The sequence below is a fragment of the Vulpes vulpes genome, chromosome 16 (genome assembly GCF_048418805.1).
Source record: "Vulpes vulpes isolate BD-2025 chromosome 16, VulVul3, whole genome shotgun sequence".
In the NCBI taxonomy this organism is placed as follows: domain Eukaryota; kingdom Metazoa; phylum Chordata; class Mammalia; order Carnivora; family Canidae; genus Vulpes; species Vulpes vulpes.
Genome location: NC_132795.1, coordinates 77791703 through 77812035, shown reverse-complemented (window position 1 = coordinate 77812035; position 20333 = coordinate 77791703). Strand labels below are relative to the sequence as shown.

At 42.7% G+C, this 20333-nt stretch overlaps 1 long non-coding RNA gene across 3 annotated transcripts in view; it reads right to left on the bottom strand.

Annotated features, from left to right (window-relative positions):
• LOC112915228 (uncharacterized) overlaps positions 1 to 20333 on the bottom strand; it is a 167877-nt gene that overhangs the window by 128713 nt on the left and 18831 nt on the right. The window contains exon 5 of one of the 3 annotated variants that reach the window (XR_003234024.2): positions 653 to 786. The exons of the other annotated variants lie outside the window; for them this stretch is intronic. This is a non-coding gene — a long non-coding RNA (uncharacterized lncRNA). Of the gene's footprint in view, positions 1 to 652; positions 787 to 20333 lie in introns of those variants that run through there. 3 annotated transcript variants of the gene reach the window in all.

The following is a 20333-nucleotide window of genomic DNA, read 5'->3' as shown; positions in this document are numbered from 1 at the left end:
TTTTTTACAACTCTTCTTTACAAAATTGGCCCTTGGGCACCCCGGGTGGCTCAGCGGTTTAGCGCCTGCCTTCAGCCCAGGGCCTGATCCTGGAGACCAGGGATCAAGCCCCCCATTGGGCTCCCTGCATGAAGCCTGTTTCTCCCTCTGCCTGTGTCTCTGCCTCTCTCTCTCTGTCATGAATAAATAAATTTTTAAAAATAAATAAATAAATAAATAAATAAAAGCTTAAAAAACAAACAAACAAAATTGGCCCTTAGTATCTGTGATTCAGGCTGCCCTGCCTGCACCCTTGCATTTTCCCCAGGGCCACTCACCTCCTGGCAATCTTTCCAGGGGCTGGTGCTCCCAGCCCTCTTCTTCCTCCAAAGGAAACCTGCGGCTTTGAGGCAAAGGTGCCCCAGCCTCATGCTTCAGTCCTCCAGTCCTCCGAGACTCTTATTAGCAGTATCTTCCCATAAACCATTCAAGGAGACTTTGTGGGTTCCAAAATAGAGTCATTTTAATGGTTTATTGCTTCATAAACACTGTTCTGCAAGGACGCTGCAGGCCCGTGTTGATTGAAACAGTCAGTTCCTGTATTTTCGGGTTCGGATTTACCTTTCCCGGCTGCGGGTACTTCCTTATTCCGGGCAGGCTGACCTTTGGAGGAGCTTGGAGGTGGGGGTGGGGAGAAGGTTGATGTGCTAGGTTGGCTGAATGCCCCTCCTGCTTTCCCAGGCCTACGTGATGAAGAGCCAGTGAAACATTCTTCTTCTCTCCTTCAGTCTGAGCAAGCAGGTTTATCTGAGGGGAAGAAAGTCTGAGGGAAGTGGGAGAACGGACAGGGAGACCTACAGAGTCTGCAAGTCTCCATCCTGACAGCCCTAGGGTGGAGCGTCACCCAGGATAGCAGCAATGGGAAACCGTATGCATTATCTTGTCTAATACTCACAGTTTCTAGTATCTTGTCCCTGCGATGAGGAAGTGGAGCCCAGACATGGACTACTCTGGGTTTTTATGCAGCTAACAAGTGACTATATCAGGCAGGTCCCAGTAGGGAGTAGGATCTGCTGAATATGTTTCAAATGAAGGGCTGCATTTAGAGAGGTGAGGCAGGATTCAGGGATAAGCAAAAGCTGGTGAGGAACCCAGAGAGGAGCAACAGCAGGAAGCTCTGATTACCCACAAGCCTAAAAGATCAAGGAGTGGAAAGAGTGAGACCAGAGATGGGTGAGAGAACTGAACCCATGGGGGCGGACCTAGAGTCACAGAGGAACCACCACCACCGCCAAGCAAGAGGCAACAGGGGAGAAATACCTTGGCTTTTCTTCTTTCCTGCTTTCCCGTCTTTTCCATGCCTCCCATCGGCTGAACCCAGCTAAAACCCAGGTGATGCAGTCTAAAGAGGTCAGTCACGTGGGCAGAGCAGGATAGAAAGAGAGGGGACAGGTTGGTGGGCAAGGGGCACAAATGAACCACAACCAGCATAGAGGTAGAGCTAGATTTTGAGCCATGGGTTTTTTTTTTTTTTAAGATTTATTTATTTATTACTTATGAGAGAGAGAGAGAGAGAGAGAGAGAGAGAGGCAGACACACACAGAGAGAGGGAGAGGGGCAGAGACACAGGAGGAGGGAGCAGTCTCCATGCTGGGAGCCCGACACGGGACTCGATCCCAGGACTCCAGGATCGCGCCCTGGGCCAAAGGCAGGCCCCAAACCGCCAAGCCACCCAGGGATCCCCTGAGCCATGGGTTTTTAAGAGTGCTTATCCCTTGCCGAGGTTCTTTTTAGCTGAGATGACTTTCCATCATGCAGCACCCTTGACGTCTGACACAAGCTCACTCAGAGACTAAGGCTCTGGTGCGGCTCATCTATTTATTAATTTGAATGATCATTTCCTCACTTCTTTCCTCCTCCTTGTTCCTGTAGGAACCTCTCCCAGGGAATGAAATTGCCTGGACCCAGGCTTCTGGCCAATTGGATCCCACCACTGGTTCTGTTTCATTTCATTTTGTTTGTTTTCTTTCTCTCTTCCTTCCCTTCCCTTCCCTTCCCTTCCCTTCCCTTCCCTTCCCTTCCCTTCCCCTCTCCTTCCTTCCTTCCTTCTCCTTTTCTTTCTTTCTTTCTTTCTTTCTTTCTTTCTTTCTTTCTTTCTTTCTTTCTTTCTTTCTTCTTCTCCTTCTTTTCTCTCTTTCTTTTGAAGGAGGGGAGTGCTGTGATTATTTGGCCTAGTAATTGTCCCTAGAGAAATCTTCAATTTTTTACCAGGCATCTCCCCTCCCCATCCTCTACCTCTACCAGTTCAGTGTTCCTACCTAAGCCTTTTGCATTATTCTCTACAGATGGTGCTGCCCTTAGCAGCCTTTGGTAGCATTACCAACACCCTGTCACCATTTTTCTGGGCAGGGACTGAGTGCTCTGATCAACCAGACCAGAAAGAAGCTCAGGCTGTATTGATTCTCTGATGGCACCCAGATCTAGCGTGAGCTGTGACTAAGCCACGAGGGGTGATTGACTGCAAAGTGTTGGAAGGTTGAAAGGTGGCCTCTGTGATGTATCAGGGAACCACCTTGAGAGATGGAGGGATGGGGAAGAGTTTATCTTCCAATGTGTCTAAGGGGTACCAGCAAGGTATTGGATAGAAACGTGGGAACTTCTGGAAGGGTCACCATATAGCCTGTCAAACTGTATTTTCCATCCACATACTTTCATCCAGGTTCATCTACTTGTTTCTCCCCTGCAGCTATGAGACTGGCTAAAGGTGGGGTCTGGGCTCAGGATGGTCAAAAGTTTCCTTCACAACACCGTTCCTTGGGGTAGTGGAACTTCTGGGCATTCCAGTCAGACTTGAATTCCTGACTTCTCACTTATGCCCCTCCATCTACCCAGAGGGATGCGGATCTCTACTATCTGTCTGCCTCAAATGATGATGATGATGATAATGATAGCTAACATTTCCTACTCTTTAGCTACTGTTCCTAATACTTCACAAACTCCAGATGATTTTGTCTTCACAACATTATTATTATCCCCATTGCACAGATGAAAAAGCAAGGCTTAGAGAGATTTTATGATTTGGCCAAAGTCACACAGCTAGTAAGTCATACTTAGAGCCTAAGTCCAAACCTGGTAAAGTCTCCAGAGCCGACATTGTACCCATGAGCCTGTATTGCCTATTGATGGGAGTGGTGGGTGTGTGTTTTTCTTCTCCTTTTTCAGGAAAGGCTTTGCTGAATTATAACTGATATACAATTAACTATATATTTAAGAATATAATTTGATGAGTTCTGACATATGTATACAACCATGAAACTGTTGCTGAAATCAAGATAATGAATAAGTCTATCACTCCCCAAAGCTTCCTTGTGCATCCCTCACTTCCCCCACTGCCACCTGTTCCTAGGCAACCAATGATCTGCTTTCTGTCCCTATAGATTAATTTGCATTTTCTAGAATTTTATATATGGAAACAGAGAGTAAGTAGTCTTTTTTTGCCTGACTTCATTTGGCATAATTATTTTGAGGTTCATCCATGTTGTTGTATGTAACAATAGTTCATTCCTTTTTACTGCTGAACAGTATTTGATTGTACAGATTCACTAAATTTACTTATCCATTCACCTCTTGATGGACATTTGACTTATTTCCAGTTTTGGGCTATTACATATAAAATTACTCTGAACATTCAAGTACAAGTCTTTTTGTGGACATAGGCTTACATTTACTTAGGGTAAATACCTAGGTATGGAATGACTGGATCACATAGTAGGTGTATGTTTAATATTACAAAAAATGACCAAGCCATTTCCAAAATGGTGGTGCCATTTTATATCCCTGCCAGCAATGTATGAGGAGTTCTAGTTGCTCCCCTTTCTTGCCAACATTTGGTATAATTAGTCTTTTTAATTTTAGTCATTCTAGTAGGTATATAGCTTTCTTTTTTAAAAAATATTTTAGTTATTTGAGAAAGAGAGAGAGAGCCACTGTGGGGAGGAGCAGAGGGAGAGGGAGCAGACTCTGCCCTGAGCCCAGAGCCTGACACTGACAGAAGTGTCTGGTCTGAGCCTGACAGACCAGAAGACAGACCACAACCCTGAGATCATGACACTGACAGAAGTGTCTGGTCTGTCAGAGCCTGACAGACCAGAAGACAGACCACAACCCTGAGATCATGACCTGAGCTGAAATTGAGAGTTGGATGCTTAACTGACTGAGCCACCCAGGCCCCCTTATGGTAGTTTTTCATGGTGGTTTTAATTTGCATTGACTAGTGACTAATCATGTTAAGCATCTTTTCATGTGCTCATTTGCCGTCTATCGACACTGGTGAACTGTTTGCTCGAATTATTTGCCCATTTAAAAAAAAAGATTGGATTGCTTATATTATTATTATTGAGTTGTAAGAGGTTTTTGTGTTTTTTAAAGATTTATTTATTTGAGAGACAGAGCATGGGGGGTGGAGGGGTGGAGGGAGACAGAGACCTAAGCAGACTACACTGAGCACAGAGCCTGTCGTGGGCTCAATCTCACGACTCTGAGAGCACCACCTGAGTCAAAACCAAGAGTCAGACACTTAACCAACTGCACCACTCAGGCACCCAAGTTATGAGAGTTCTTTATATAACCTAGAACATGTTCTTTGTCAGATAAGGTTTTGCAACTTTTCAGATGTCTCACCTTTTCATTTTTGTAACAATGTCTTTTTTAAGTACAGAAGTTTTATATTTTGAATTTTCTTTATAGTGTGGGTTTTTTTCCCCTAGCAATTGCCTGGAGGGAAAATATTTCCTTTCTATTATTGTGGTAAAATATACATAACATAAAAGTTACCATTTTGACTATTTTTAAGTGTATAGTTTAGTCACATTAAGTATATCCACACTATTATAGTTCATACTTTTTGAATCCTTTTGAGGGATTTTTGGCAAACTCAAGGTCGCTAAGATTTTCTCCTGTATTTTCCGTTAAAGGCTTTATAGTTTTAGCCTTATGCAGACCAATTTCAAGTCAAATTTGGTGTATGGAATGATCAAGGCTCATTTTTGCATATGGTTAAAAATTTGTTTCTGTATCAGTTGTTGAAAAAAAATTATCCTTTCCATGGGATCCCTGGGTGGCTCAGTGGTTTAGTGCCTGCCATTGGCCCAGGGCGTGATCCTGGAGTCCCGGGATTGAGTCCCACATCAGGCATGGAGCCTGCTGTTCTCTCTGCCTGTGTCTCTGCCTCCCTCTCTCTTTGTGTCTTTCCCATTAATAAATAAAATCTTTATTTTTTTTAATTTTTATTTATTTATGATAGTCACAGAGAGAGAGAGAGAGAGAGAGAGAGAGGCAGAGACATAGGCGGAGGGAGAAGCAGGCTCCATGCACTGGGAGCCCGACGTGGGATTCGATCCCGGGTCTCCAGGATCGCGCCCTGGGCCAAAGGCAGGCGCCAAACCACTGCGCCACCCAGGGATCCCCTAAATAAAATCTTTAAAAAAATTATCCTTTCCCATTAAGTTACACTGACAGTTTGGTAAAAAAAAAAAAAAAAAAAAAAAAATCAATTGGTTGTTTTTTGACTATTTCCCTGGTTTGTTTTCAATTCTTAACTCTTGACAGATTACCTTCTAATGTTCATATGCTGTCTTCGGGGATAAGATCCCCACACTCATCACTCTGCACTGATCTGGATCCTGACCTTCCCTGGTTGGCTGATAGATTTCTAATGACATTTTCCAGGTCTAACCTAATCCCTTGCCAATCCCATAATCTGCATTCAGCGTTGCTTCCACCCTCCTTGTCTGGGCTCCGTGCCTGGGACCCAGGACCTGCTGCTGCCCATGGTCTTGATACTGTCAGAGTCCTGGAGGGCAAGAGCTACAGATGCATCCTTCGCTAGAACACAGGATTTCCCAGCCAGTTACTAAGGAAATCCTTACATGGAAGACTAGAGACACAGCCTTCACAGCAATGACATGGCTACCAGACCTTCTCAAGACCTCACTGGTTATTGGCCTCAACCCAGTTGTGAACCCTAGTTAGATCAGAAATAAGATTTAAAGAAAAATATTGATGGATAAAACTGAACAAGGGAAATGCAGAGCCTTGCAGATCAGTGCTCTTCCACAAGGAAAGAAAATTCTTTTAAGGATAGAACTATTGGAGTCTGTGTATCCACGTATGACCTAGAGGCAGAAGGACCACAATACCTCATCAGTCATAATCTCTGGTTAACAAAACCTGGGAGACCCCTTGGAATGACTTTCTTACATTCTGTGGACTTCTCTACCAATATGGATGATGGGAAATGGCTCAAGTTTGCTGGGAGACATCACTTTGTACCTATCTGGGTGGACCCAGGGAACGTTAATCTCAGCAGGGGCTGTGCAGCTTGCCTCCCAGACTGGTTCATGTTAGGGCCTCAAAGTAGCCTGCATGAGTGGAATATTTTTTGGAAGAATTTTATTTCTAACTCAGCTGAAAAGGGTTACTGCACAGAACATTCAAATCAAAGATGAAGCTTTATTATGTAGCAAAAACATTTTCCACAAGGACTAAAGAATCCCTTTAGTTAGCACATCCTCAGGGGAGCACCTGAGAGAAACCATTCCTAGCACAATATCCCTCCATTCCCAAGAGGCTGAAAGGGCAGGCACCATGAATACACATGTTGTTTTACATGGGCACTGGGCCCTGTGTTGTTTTTCCAGCCACTACATTTATGAGCCAATAGCTCTAATCTGGGAGGTGGTCAGACATGGGGGCAGAGAATTTTATTTTAGGGTTGTTCATCTCAGTTCGTTCGTTCATTCATTCATTTATTCATTCATTCATTCACACTGAGTCCTAACCAAAGTCCCTATGACCCCTGGCAGGAAGTCACACACCTACTTTCCTGGAAATGCACACAGTCTGCCTCCCTTGTGGGCTGTGTCCAATGGATAGACTGCATGGGTATAATTGTTGGGGAAATATAGGGAAGGGGGGAGGCATGGATTAGCATCATCAAAGACTCATGAGGCACTTGGCCACAGGATTTATCCTAGAAGAAAGTAGACTAAGACTCATCCCTTTCCCAGGTCTGCTTGGGAACAGAAGTGAATCAAAGAGACTTATGGCTGAGGCTCGACTGTGACATTACAGGACTTTAGGGACTTTTATGGCTTCTCAGGCTGTCACTTCCCTGACATAAGGTGCTGTGAGTACCATGTGGGAAACATAACCTCTGCTGCTCTGGAAAATGATGAGGGTAAGAAAACAGAAAAGTTCCTCATAGTAAATAAAGTCTTATTTAAAATGAAGACTTTGGGACGCCTGGGTGACTCAGCGGTTGAGCATATGCCTCTGGCTCAGGGTGTGATCCCTGTTGGGGGATCAAGTCCTGGTGAGGGGAATCAAGTCCTGGTGGGGGGATCAAGTCCTGCATCAGGCTCCCTGCAAGGAGCCTGCTTCTCCCTCTACCTGTGTCTCTGCCTCTCTCTGTGTGTCTGTCATGAATAAATAAATAAAAATCTTAAAAAAAAAAAAAGAAATAAAATGAAGACTTTTAGGACATACTTCCCTATATGCCCAAGTTTCTGGCCAAACTCAGCAGATTAAGCTGAGGCTTTTGTGTTTTGAAATACAAATCATGTTATGAGAAGAGCACATCTTTAGAGTTAGACATATCTGAATTTAAGTCCTAGCTTGCAGGTATCATTTGAGTGAGTCTGAGAAGTCCCTTACCTTTGTTTATTCATCTATAGAATAGAATATTACCTATCTCATTGTATTGTTATGAGGGTTACTATTTTAATAATAGCTACTTTAAATAAATTATTTATTATGTGCAAACTACCGTGTTAAACTATTTAATATGAACTCATTATTTAAATAGTATAATGTTTGCAAAGTACCCAGTACAGTGTAAAACACAAAGTTGATGCTCAGGAAATGGTAGTTGCTGCTACTGCATTATTTCAGTGATACTGTTGTTCCTCTTGCTTCCCTCCTTCCCAAACTATTGATGCCTAAACTTGAGAAATGTGGCTGAAAACAGAGTCATCTCTGGAAAAGAGGAAACACTGGCATTGAAATGAATCCCAAAGTATAAATGACTGATGATGGAACCTTTTCTGAGAAAGGGAAAGGATGCAAGGAACGGTAATGGGACAGGAGTGAGTAAATAAGATAAACTATGCTGGCCCTGCCTAATTCACCCACCTGCAAGGGAGCTGGGGAGATTCAAAATGAGTTTTCACAGGCCAACAGGGGACTTTCTGTACATTTGCTTTTAAGCCTGGTTGAGGGGAGATGAAAGGGCGTGTCATAGAGAGCCCAGGAGAATTCTGCGTTATTGAATTTTGAAGAGCATCTGGGATGAGGGAGATGGAAGTCCCTGAATCCAAGTGAACCTCTGTAAGGGCTGTTGGGGCAATGAGCATAATCTATCTCAGAGACGTCTCTGGCCATTTTAGTTCAGACTCACATCCTTCTACCCTGGGTGACTCCACAGTTTGGGGGACACTGAAATGGACAGAATTATCCAGTAGTGGAGTCCTGAAGAGATTCCAGTGGGTGTACAGCTGGTTGGGCTGTCCCTCAGGTGCTTGCCACAGGCCACAAAGGCTGAGCTTCTCATAAAAGTATTCCGGTAGTCTGTTTCCATAACTTATAGCAGCTTCTTCTAGGAAGCAAACATCTTTGAGGGCAATTATAGAAAGCCTGTAGAATTCTCCATTGTAAGGCAGTATTGAAGCAAAGTGAAACACTTCTGAGAAAGAGTTCTGGGAAGTTTGTGTATACATCCCCCAAAGATCTTATATTAAAATAAACTTCTTCCTGTCGGCCCATACGCGTAAGAATGCAGGCCCCACAAAGGTTATAATGTTTGAGCTTCTATCACTTTAGGAAGATAGATCCATATGTTTATGCATTTTTATTTTGTTTTGGTTTTGGTTGTAAAATTACTATTTTTTATATAAATCTCAATACACTCTGAGTGCCACTTCCAGAAATGAATATAAAGAATCATGACCTATCAAATAGTCAAAATCCAGAACACAGACAACACCAAATGCTGGCAAGGACATGGAGCAACAGGGCCCCTGATTCATTGCTCATGGAAATATGAAATGGTACAGCCACTTTGGGAGACCATTTGGCAGTTTCTTAAAAAACTAAACATATTCTTATCATACAATTCAGCAATCATACTCCTTGATATTTATCCAAAGGAATAAAAAATGTATATCCACAAAAACTTATATATGCATATTTACAGCAATTTTATTCCTTACTGCCAAAACTTGGAAGCAACCAAGATTTCTTTGGTAGGTGGAGAGATAAGTAAATTGTGGTATCTCCACACAATGGAATATGATTCAGCATTTAAATTTAACATTAAACCACAAAAGATGGGGAGGAAACTTAAGTATATATTACTAAGTGAATAAAGCTAATCTGTAAAAGCTACATACTCCACAATTCCAACTATATGACATCTGGGAAAAGATAAAACTATGATGAGAAAAAGGTAAAAAGTTAAAAGATAAGTGGTTTCAGGGGTTAGAGAAAGAGAGGAATGAATGGGTGGAACACAGAGGTTGTGGCAATTAAACTACTCTACAGAGTAGGATACCCTAATGGGAGCTACATGTCATTATACATTTGTCCGAACCCATAAAATTTAAAACACCAGGAATACACCCTAATGTAAACTATGGACTTTGGGTGATTATAATATGCCAATGTAGGTTCATCAATTGTAACAAATGTACCACTCTGCTGGGGGAGACTGATAATGAGGGAAGCTATGCAGGTGTGGCGGTAGAGAGTATACAGAAAATTTTTTTTTAAGAATTTATTTATTCATGAGAGAGAGAGAGAGAGAAGAGAGAGAGAGAGAGAGAGAGAGAGAGAGAGTCAGAGACACAGCAGAAGGAGAAGCAGGCTCCATGCAGGAAGCCCAATGTGGGACTCGATCCCGGGACTCCAGGATCAGACCCTGGGCTGAAGGCGGCGCTAAACCGCTGTGCCACCCGGGCTGCCTGAAAATTTCTGTGTCTTCCTCTCCGTTTTGCTGTGAACCTGAAACTGCTCTAAAATATAAAGTCTCTTTAAAAAAAAGTGATTGTGGTCTTTATGGTTACAATAATAATAATAAAAAATAACAGACCCCTTCAGTGTTAAAACCATCTGCCCAAAGTTCCACAAGTTGCCAGAAGATCTGTAGGAAGGGGGTAGCATTGTTGAGGAAGGAGGAAAGATCACCAGGCTGCTCAGATCATATCTGATGGTTCATTTCCTCCTTTCCTCTCTCCCTCATTCATTCCTTCATTCATCAAATCCTTAGTGAGCAGCTACTTTGTGCCATGCATTCGGCCAGGTACTAGGGTTACAGTAATGAATAAAACAGAAATCCCTGCCTTCTTGTAGCTTAATTTCTTGGGAGGGAGACAGCATGGGCAGAGGGCCTAAGGTGGGAATGTGCCCTGGATGTTGCAGCAACCGTGAGGATATCATGTGGCTGGGCCAGAAGGGTCACTGGGAGAATTGGGGAGTGACAGAAATGAACCATGTGGGCCTGGCAGGTCACTATCAGAGCTTGGCTTTACTCTGAGTGAGGTGGGGGAGCCACTAGGAGGATGTGCACGGGGAGTGACTTGGTCCATCCTGCATGATAAAAGAGTGCCTCTGGCTGCTGTGTGGAGAATAGATTTCGGGGGGCATGAGTGGGAACAGTGCCTCCAGTTAGTCTGGGCGAAAAATGGCATTGGCTAGACCAGGATGAAGGGCAGTGAAGGGACTAAAAATGTTGTTCCAGTTCAGGACATGTGTTTTGTTTTGAAGATGTATTTATTTTAGAGACAGAGACAAAGACAGAGTGGGGGAGGGGCAGAGAGAATATTCCAGCAGACTCCCCACTGAGCACGGAGCCCCATGCAGAGCTTGATCCCACCACCCATGAGACCATGATCTGAGCTGAAACCAAGAGTTGGACACTCAACCAACTAAGCTACCCAGGTGCTCCAGTTCAGGACATGCTTTGAAGGTAGTGCTGGTAAGATTTGCTGACAGATGGAATGTATGGTGCTACCAGGACCCAACTTGGTTGAACTGAGTTTTCATTTAATGGAGAAGACTGGCCCTCTAGGTTTTTGGACAGCAAGCACCAAATCCCACGTACACAAAACTACAAATTGGTATTTTTCTGGAAGTCTGTGCAGACCAGAAGGAACTGCTGTAGAACTGGGTTTTGAAAGCATGGGGGCTGGGATCTGAGTATAAGAAGCTATCCTTCAGATCAGGACCTATTCATGGGTAAAGAGCTCCAGCAGTCTCAACTCAGGACTCAAATTTTAGTGACATAGCAAAGAGTAGGCCTACCTTGGGCCACAAGGTCAACTGTGGACAGTGCCCCTCAGATGAATGGTGGGGGTAGATACTTCACTAGAGTCCAATTGAGTTTTGAGATCAAAGAAACAGGGGGAAATGGGTGTTCAACAGGGAAACACCTGAGTGGAATCCAATGCTTACACCTGATTCCAGCATAGAGTTTATGAGGTGAAAGGAATGGAAGCTCAGGTTTTGACTGACCTAGCAGTGGGCAGGGAAGGATCAGGTGGCTTCAGAGTGCTGACCTAATCTGGGCTCTGCTGTTCCCTAGCTGTGCTGTTCAGGCTAGTGATTAACCTCCTTCGGTGCAGCCTCATGTGGACTACAACAAAGACTGTAACCCTTGTCTTTACCACTTAGGTAGTTTCTTCTACTACCTCTTCCCCCCCAAACCCACATAAATTCATAGCCTTATTCGTAAAGGTGTATAATGTGCATTAGGTTTCTTGAAATTTTGAGACGAGCTGAGGATGGGAAATGCAGATGTGGTGTCAGAGGGGGCTGGAAGCGAGGAGTGACTGAAGCAAAGTATGAGGAAGAACATAAATTGCAGGGCACAGAGAGAATGCAACAGCATTTTATAGGCAGGATTAAGAGAATCTTAACATTCTCTCCTATTGTTCACTTTCTGCCTTTATTAAGTCCAAAGAATCTGCGTCCTCTGGAAGGCTTGATACACCTGGTATTTTTTAAGCTTCCAGATACAGTACCAGTTGCTACACTGTCACCTTGAATTCCCCATTGGGGGTGCTGCGCAGGCAGTAAATTGCACTGGATTTCTCCTGAATCCACACTGAGCACTCGGTTCCTGGAGCGTCCCCCTCCTCCCCAGCGCTTATGCCCACTTACATTTCATACCATCCTATTTAGCACTTGATTACATATTGCCTTGAATTGTTCTCCAGCCCACTCTGATCAGAGCCTCCCACCTCCCAGCCCGCCTACTCCTACCTCCCAGTATGCTGGGTTTTCAACCTTCTCCAAACCTAGTCTCTCCCTTGCCATTTTCTGTCATTGTATCAAATCACCCTTCTTCATTTCCCTCTCCTTTTAGCCCAAGCTTCCTGAAGCATCTCCCGTCAGCCCAATCCTGCTGCTGCTCCTGTCTGGCTGTACCCTAGCCTGATCAGGCCGGCTCTTCCTTCTGACATCTGGGCTCCTGGGCTCTTGAGCTCCGCTGGAAAAAATCACAGCCCACGCAAACTGGCGCTACTACAAAGTCATCATCTGCAGCCTCAGCAGGCTGCTGAGCTGCCTGGAAACCCTTCTTAGCATCCTCAGCAGCAAACTCTCCCTTTCCTCAGAGTGGCTTTTCTAAGCATCTCCCACCCCTTGAGCTTTGCTGAGAAAATACAGGCCATCAGGTAGGAATTCCCTCATCTTCACATACCCACACTTCTGCCCCAGCAGGAAAAATATCTTTCCCTTCTTCATCGTCCTTGCTTCCCCCTGTCTTGGAGGCTTTGGGATCTCCTCATCTGGGCCAAGGGAAGCCCTCCCAAATGTTCTGTAGCCTTGGCACCACCTTGGCTTCCCCAGATCCCCCGCCCCTGCCTTCTGTCTCCATATCATCCTGTCTTTCTCCTGAGCACACAAACATGTTCCCTCTCCACCATGCTGAGATTCTTCTCCTTCCCAGCCAAAGTCCACAGAAAAGTATGCTCGTTCAGGCCATAGTCCAACATGACTGCAATCATGTGCAAAGGACATGAATGACCTTCTCATTGTGAAGTCCATGGCCACTACTGCAGCCCATCTTACTTGACCTTGCTGAAGCTATGACACTATTGAAGCTTCTACTCTTCTTGTTTCTTTCCCTTCTCTGGATTATCAGCTCTGGGCTAATACTCTGTTCTGCTTCACACCCCTCCCCCCATTTCAATCTTGTTAGACTCTGCTTCTCCTTTCGGCTGCTCACCTGCAGATGATCCTTCAGGCACTGGCCATGAACTGTGGTATGAAATTCAGGTTCCTCTGGACAGCAGCCAAGGGCTTTCACCATTTGGCTCCTGCCTCCTCTCCTCCCTATCACATGATTTATCTCCTCCTCCACTGGCCACATTCTCCAATCTCTGTACCTTTAGTGCATTTCTTTCCTCCTTTCTTTTTGCCTCACCAGCAGAACTTGTATTTATCTTTTAGGGATCAGCTCAGGTGTTGTCTCATTTCTTATGTCCTTCTTTCATGATCACACCTCATCTAAATTTCCAGAACACTCTGAGCATGTCTTAGTCTTAGCAGTTATCACATAATATGGAAATGATCTGTGTCTGCTCCACTAATCTGTCAGGGCCTTAAGGCTGGAGACTGGATCTCTTAGCCCCCATATGCTTTGGCATATCTTGGCATATAATGAATGCTCAATTCATTAATGCTTGTTGAATGAGTGAATGAGTGAATGTATTAGTTATTATTCTCAACAGGCTACTACTATAGGGTAGTGAATGTGATCAGTCTTCTCAGAGCAATTGACAAATATATAAGAAACACAGACATACACACATCCCATTTATAAATACAGTTGTAGTAAAACACCTATAACATAAACATTTAAAGTGTGAAATTTAGGGACATTTAGTACCTTCACAATGTTGTGCAACCATCATCACCTTCTAGTTCCAGAACATTTTTATCACCCCCCAAAAGGGTTCCTGTACTTATTTAGCATCATTTTCCATTCCTATGTCCCTCTAGCTCCTGGCAACCACTAATCTGCTTTCTGTCTCCAAGGATTTGTCTAGTCTGGATATTTCATATAAAGTAAAATCATAAAATAAGTAGAATCATTTCATATAAGTAGAGTCATATAAGTATCTTTTGTGTCTGGCTTCTTTCACTTAGTGTAATTTTTTTAAGGTTCATTCACATTGTAACATGTATCAGCACTTCATCCCTTTTTGTGACTAAATAATATTTCATTGCATGGCTTTACCACATTTTGTTTATCCACTCATCAACTGATGACATGTGGGTTGTTTCCACCTCTTGGCTATGGTGAACAGTGCTGCTATGAAGATTTATGTACATGTTTTTTGTTTGAACACCTGTTTTCAATTCTTTTGGGTATATACCCAGGAGTAGAATTGTTGGGTCATATGGTAATTCTATGTTTAAATTTATTGAGGAACCACCAAACTGTTTTCCATAGCAACTGTACCATTTTACATTTATATTTATATTACCATTTACATTACATGAGGGTTCCAATTTCTCCACATTCTTGCCAACATTTGTTACTTTCCATTTGTTTTTTTTTTTTTTTTTTTTAGCATAGCCATCCTAGTGGGTGTGAGTGGTGGATATATTTTGAGGTATATGCTCAGCTTAAATGATTTCTATCTATAAATGCCTTATTGCCATCTGTAGAGGGTGGCTTTCAACAGCTGCTCATGACTAATGGGACCCTGACCCCTGGTCATAGTTGATTGGATCAGGGATGGATTCCTGAGCCAATTTAAGCTGAAAGAGCTCCTTCCATGGGAGTTTGTGTTTGAGAAAGAGGAATGGGGAGAGAGAGTTGGTTCATATGGCTGGAAGATGAACTTGGGAGCTGTGGGTATCTGCTTTTGATCTCACATGGGGACAGAGCAGAAGAGGGAACTAACTCTTCAGAAAAATATGGGCAAAACACTCAGGAAGAGAGATCATGGAGAGAACACACATCTTTTGAGTTTCTGAAGGTCTGCAAGTTCCCAGTTCTAGTTTTTCCTTAAGCCAGATGTGATTTTTACCCATAGGACCTATAAGACACCTTCATATTGTAGATAAGCCAATGCCAGTGAATTTCTATTTCTTGCAAGCAAAGCATCCACCAGGGCAACAACCACTCACTGGCTCTTTCGCAATCTACTTGACTTAAAAGAGGCCCTCAAACTGTAGGCTAAAGTAGATGTAAGGCTACTTCTATTTTTTTATGCCTCAAAAATCATTGCTTGTGACCTCAATGACCTTACTCCTGCCCCCCAACCCAATGCAACTTTGGAGGCAAATCCAGTGTATTAATATCATCAAATATTCATGAGGCATCCTCAAGGGCAGGGTGTCCAGCACTTTGCTACCACCTTGATGTGTCTTTTGGCATCTGTTCTAGATTTTTTTCCCCTAATGGGAGAACTCTTTCTTTCAACTCTCCAGGTGTCATGTTTTCTTGTTTTAGTTATCACTGTAAATTTTCCCACTCTTACAGAGTTTTTCAAGGGCAGAAAGGCAACATTGGTGGAGGAAAGGACATTCAACTGGGAGTTTTGAAGAATGAAATCCTAGTCCTACTCCTGCCATTAGCTTTGCTCTGTAATGCTGAGTCAGTTGTGAGACTCTCTTGATCTGTTTTCCCATCTGTGGAAGTGGGAGAGAAAAATAATACTTTCTCTGCCTACTTCACAGAGATGCAAGCTAAAATTAGGTCATGGATGTGAACATTTTATGAGGCAAAAATATATAAATTGCTATAACCATAATGGTAATGAACTCCCTTGATTTCTATCCCACTCCCAGACAGCAAGTTCAAGGTCTTCACTCAATAATTACTTGAATTTAGCTCTTGGTTGCTTATTTCCTTCTTAAAATGTGGCTTTGTGGGGCACGTGGGTGGCTCAGTTAAGTGCCTAACTCTTGATTTCAGCTCAGGTCATGATCACAGTGTTGAGCGATCAAACTCCAAGTCGGGCTCCATGCTTGGTGTGGAGCCTGCTTAAGATTCTCTCCCTCTGCCTGTCTCCCCCCAACAAAAAAAAGTGGCTTTGTATTTTCATTCATTTTTCTTTTTTTAAAAGATTTTATTAATAAAAAAAAAAGATTTTATTTATTTATTTATTTATTTATTTATTTATTTATTTGAGACACACAGAGAGAGAGAGAGAGGCAGAGACACAGGCAGAGGGAAAAGCAGGCTCCATGCAGGGAGCCTGACCTGGGACTCTGGGTCTCTAGGATCAGGCCCTGGGCTGAAGGCAGTGCTAAACCGCTGAGGCACCCAGGCCGCCTTCATTGTTCTTGAACACTTATGATAAATACTTTTTATTTTTTAAAAATATTTTATTTATTTACTCATGAGAGACACAGAGAGCCGCAGAGGGAGAAGCAGACTCCCTGCAGGGAGCCTGATGTGGGACTCGATTCGGGATCCTGGGACCCCGGGGTCATGCCCTGGGCTGCAGGCAGGCGCTAAACCGCTGAGCCACCCGGGCTGCCCGATAAATACTTTTTAAAATGTGGGTGGTGCAGTCAGCTAAGCGTTCAACTCTTGGTTTCAGCTCAGGTCATGGTCTCAAGGTCCTGAGATCCAGCCCTGCATGTGGCTCCACTCTAATCACAAGTCTGGAGTCTGTTTGCCCTCCCACCTCCCTCACTTCACTAGTGCACACACACACACTCTCTTTCTAAAATAAATAAATAAATCTTTTTAAAAAATTACAAATAAAGGAAACACAAGATGTGCATCTTATACTTTTTAAGGCAGGCTAATTTATTGCCATTTCTTAATGACTATACTTATTTTCCTTTAACCAACATGCCTAACATGTCTCCACTGTGCATACTGCTCATTACATAGTTATTCCCAATCTTGTCTGTCCCTTGGAATCAATGAGGAACACTGGAAATTTCTAATTCCTGTGTCCCACCTTAGATATTGTGATGTAATTGGTCTGCAGTGTGGCCTGGGGCTTTGGAAGTTTTAAAAGATCCCTAAATGATTCAAATGTGTAGCCAAGTTTGGGATCCACTGCCTTTCGGGTTCTTCTTTTTTTTCTTAAAAAAATCTTATTCTAATCATTTGAGGATTAATTCCAAGCTAGGCTCTCACCTGAAACATTTCCTTTATAAATTGCTATAGGAAACAACAGGGGATTTATCCTAAATCCATCTCTTCTTCCTACTGAGACTGCCTTGAACCTCATCAGGCTAACTGAAACTCCTTCTGATAAATGCAGTGAAGCCATTAATGGAGGCTTCACTTATCCACATGCACATTTCCTGTTCTGCTGCAGTTTCCTCCAATAATTTAGTTATAATTTGCATGACACCTTCCGCCTCTCCTCACTTTCCCCAATTCAAATGGCTTTTCATTGTCCCTCAGTAGCTGGCTCGGTCTGTCTACCTGCTGTCTTCACTTCTGGATAGACAAATTTTTCCTCTTTCCAGTTACATTATCTCCATCTTCTGGATCTAGCCAGCCAACTCAGTGAGATTATTTCACGGGTTGCTTGGCCATACCTTAGACTGAGATATTTCACAATTTGTAGTCAGACTTGGTAAAGCAATTATGCACTTCTATGTTTATCTAATCCTGCCTGACTGGGGGGTTAGATTGAATCTGTTGATTCTGTAATCTAAGCAAACTCTATTAGAGACCCTCTGATGATGATGACTGATACTGTATCAGCTTTTGTAAGGAGCTAGAGCAGATTCAAACCTGAACACAAATTTTCTTAGGCCTTTTGGGCCACTCCCTGACCCAAAGTAGAATATGAGTTTCATCTCAACATGGATCTGAATTCTAAAGTAAAAGCTATGATTACTTTTTTCACCATGGCATTTTCCCCACTCAGGAGTAACTGTCTTTTAAATCTGCCTTGGCCCTCAGGTCCATCTGATTCCAATTTGTGGGGGTGACAGAAGAATGGACACTTTCAGTCAAACAAGCATTACTGAGTCCTGATCTGTGTTAGTCCATGTGGTGCCAAAGCCTGTGGATGGTCCTCATTTCCCTTTCTTCTTTTTGTTGTTTACTACTCCCCAACAGGCTAGAGTCAGCATTCAATCCTGACCAAGGGTGAGAGTTTAAACTCACCGATGTCATCAATGGAGGGCCAAACATCACTCTCTCTCAAGTTTAAGAACTTACTTATTTCAGTTGTTTAAATTATTGTATTCTGTCTTTCAGAAGAAAATAATTTTTTTTGAAAATAATTTTTATATTAAAATATAATTGGAGGCATTTCAAAGAAATTTACCATTACTTTGAATGACTAAAACATAATGGCATTTCCCCCCTTTACCTTGCTTCAGGAACCCATAAGAAGTCCAGAAAGGTGTATGATGCCTAAGGCCATAGTTGCTTCTCTAGATTAGGGCAACAAGGATGACTTGACTTATGTATTATTAATAGAGTATCACTCTTAATAATAACTGACTCTATTGAGTATTTATTGTGTGCCAGATACTATGCTAAGTCCTTTCCATAATTTATTTAAATTACTCCTTGTCCCATTTTATGAAATAGGCATTATTTATTACCTCCATTTCATATCTGAGAGTACAGAAGCTTAGGGAAATTAAAGCTTATGCAGCTAGTAGGTGGTGGGACCTTCTAGAACTTGAACCTACTCTAACGAGTCAGAGTCCCTGCTCTTAACCTCTAAGTCTTCTGAGGTGGTCTCCTTTTAAGGAAATATACTTAAGTCCTATGAACACAGCTTTTTCTGATTTTAAAAGCTAAGGCCTGTATGACTGTTGGGATTGTAAATATGAAGGATCAATAGTTGAATGCACACGACAGTCACTTGAAAAATAATTATCAATAGGTTGACTGACAAATAGCATTTTATTTGCCCAGATTCTGGAGAGGATTCTGGATGGTATTACGAAAGGATGGGAGGGGAGCTGATTTGTACAGCAAATCTGGGGGAGGTTTGTGCAGATGGCCTCTTCAACCATGCCTGTGTCCTGTCATTGCTCCTTTCATGTCTACTCTAAAAAGCTCCTTATTTCAAGACCTAATATAAAAGTGATAGAGCTGGTTGACAAGGCTGAAGACTTTGAAGGGTCTTTTGAAGGAAAAGACAGCAATTTCAGAAAATGAATTCTGTGATTCAGAAAGAAATCAGCTGAATTTAGGATCATTTTGTTCTGTTCTTTTTTTTTTTTTTTTTTTTTTTTTTTAAAAGAGAAGAGAAAAAAATTTTGTTCTCATCACAAAGAAAACAATTTCCTTAGGCCTGGAGAATTACAGTTTATCCATGAAAACTTCAGCCTTCTGAGATACCTAGATTTTTAGAGCCAAAAGGGACCTTTAAAGATAGCTTTTTCATCTGAGTCCTGAATTTCACAGAAAGGAAACTGAGGCCTGAGACACTGAGGCACACAACTAGTTAGTGAAAGCTGACTCTGTTTTCCTCCCTTCTCTATCCCACACCTTCGGGGATCCCTGGGTGGCTCAGCGGTTTGGCGCCTGCCTTTGGCCCAGGGCATGATCCTGGAGTCCCCGGGGTCGAGTCCCACGTCGGGCTCCCAGCATGGAGCCTGCTTCTCCCTCCTCCTGAGTCTCTGCCTCTCTCTCTCTCTCTCTCTCTGTGTCTATCATAAATAAATCTTTAAAAAAATATTATATATATATATATATCCCATGCCTTCTTTTTTATTTTTGATTTTTGAATGACAGGATACTCAAAGACCACTGAGAGAGAAAAAAACAAGATAATTTCTGCCTCTTTAAGAAAGGTCAGAAGAGCTCCAAAACTTCTAGAAAGAAGAGAGCCAATTATTTAATCTAATTTCAGGAATAGTCTTGATCTTATTAGCTTAGGGACTGAATAAGGAGGCAGAGGCCCCGCAAAGCAAGATTTATTACTGCTTTCCATGAAAGCAGAGGGAAAATGAAAATTGGCTTAATGGGTATTTGGGCCTATAATGTAATTCTTGTCTCAGTTTAGAGAAACAATCCACAGACAAAAGGTCAATAGATCGTAGTAGTGATCTCCTGAGCGAGTGAAGAAAGGGGTCACCTACTATTTCTCCTGAGGCCCCTAGGATTAGAAGTTGCCTCTGTGGTAGGGAAGCCTAGAAAGGAAGAAATCCACTGAACTCACACTGGCCTAGAACATGTGTTTATAGTGCCACTGCTTCACCAGACCAGTGAAGCAATGAATAAGATTTTCCTAGAGGGAAAATCTCTAGCAAAGATATGGCCAGTGATACTAATATTAGCTCCTAGGGGAAGAATTTTGGAGTTGAAAATGGAGAAAAGGAAGGCAGGTGAGGGCAGTATCAAT